Source organism: Neophocaena asiaeorientalis, unplaced genomic scaffold (assembly GCF_003031525.2).
Source record: "Neophocaena asiaeorientalis asiaeorientalis breed wild unplaced genomic scaffold, Neophocaena_asiaeorientalis_V1.1 scaffold476, whole genome shotgun sequence".
Lineage (NCBI taxonomy): Eukaryota > Metazoa > Chordata > Mammalia > Artiodactyla > Phocoenidae > Neophocaena > Neophocaena asiaeorientalis.
In genome coordinates this window covers 7,907,813-7,909,073 of record NW_020172178.1, presented here as the reverse complement: position 1 = coordinate 7,909,073, position 1,261 = coordinate 7,907,813, and the positions used below count along the sequence as shown (strand labels likewise).

The window sequence follows — 1,261 nt, the reverse complement described above, 5'->3', positions numbered from 1 at the left end:
CCATGTCTATCCGGGGTTGGCTGTGACTTTGCTGTATGTGCTCTTATTCTGAGACCCGGGCAGATGGAACAGCTTCTATCTGGAGCACTGTCTGTTGGGCACTCTAGAGCCCAAGAGCCACAACTACTGAGCCCATGTGCTACAACTACTGAGCCTGCGCTCTAGAGCCTGTGAGCCACAAGTACTGAAGCCTGCGCACCTAGAGCCCGTGTTCTGCAACAAGAGAAGCCACCGCAACGAGAAGCCTGTGCACCACAACGAAGAGTAGCCCCCACTTGGCGCAACTAGAGAAAGCCTGTGCGCAGCAACGAAGACCCAATGCAGCCAAAAAGAAATAAATTTATTTTTTAAAAATTGGAAGGATACAGAGAAGGTGAGCACGATCCTGCACAAGGGGGACACAAATTCATGAAGTGCTCTGAATTTTTACAACAGTGTGAGTGTACTTAATACCACAGAACTGTACACTTGGAAGTGGACGGGGTGGTAGATTTTATAGTATGTGTATTTAACCACAATTTTAAGAAAAAAAACTGATCAGGAGTAGTTTGGGCAGTGCTTGCCTTCTTCTCATTGTATAACTTAGGATATGGAATGAGCATCTTTTCTCTGCCATGGTGAACCGTCATCGTCTTTTCTAGGTCTGGACCAGCCTCCAACGTGACCTTTGCAGGTTGAGTGATTTGACACGTCTCTGAGTTCCTTTACTGCGAAGGTTTTTGCCAGCACCACTTCCTCGGCATCTTCCTCCTTCTTGTCCCTCCCCAGGTCCCTCAGCCACACACCTCCAGCCCTGGAGCAGCGGCAGAGCCTGCACCCCAACCCTCCCCTGTCCTCCTTTCCTTCTAGGACCGTCACCCTTCACTCCAGTTGCACTGCCAGCTTTATTAGTGTTTTTGGTACCTTTCCTGCACTTCCACCTTTTGGCCAATTCCCTGTGTCCATGATGCATTTTTGTAAGACATTAAGTGGGTTTATCACAGAAGGCAACACAACTACACACTTTGCTGGCTGTGTAGGAACTGAGTAGCAGGTGTGTGGTGACCAGCGACTTTTATTTTTTAAATTTTTATTTATTTATTTTTAAATTTTTTGGCCGTGTTGGGTCTTCGTTGTTGTGTGCAGGCTTTCTGTAGTTGCGAGTAGGTAAATAGAGTAGGCAAGTGGGGGCCTCCTCTTTATTGTGGTACGTCGGCTTCTCATTGCAGTGGCTTCTCTTGTTGCAGAGCACGGGCTCTAGGCTCGTGGGCTTCAGTAGCTG

At 48.0% G+C, this 1,261-nt stretch overlaps 1 pseudogene; it reads left to right on the top strand.

Annotated features, from left to right (window-relative positions):
• Positions 1 to 334: 334 nt before the first annotated feature.
• On the top strand, positions 335 to 428 carry LOC112410053 (uncharacterized; annotated as a pseudogene).
• Positions 429 to 1,261: the final 833 nt, after the last annotated feature.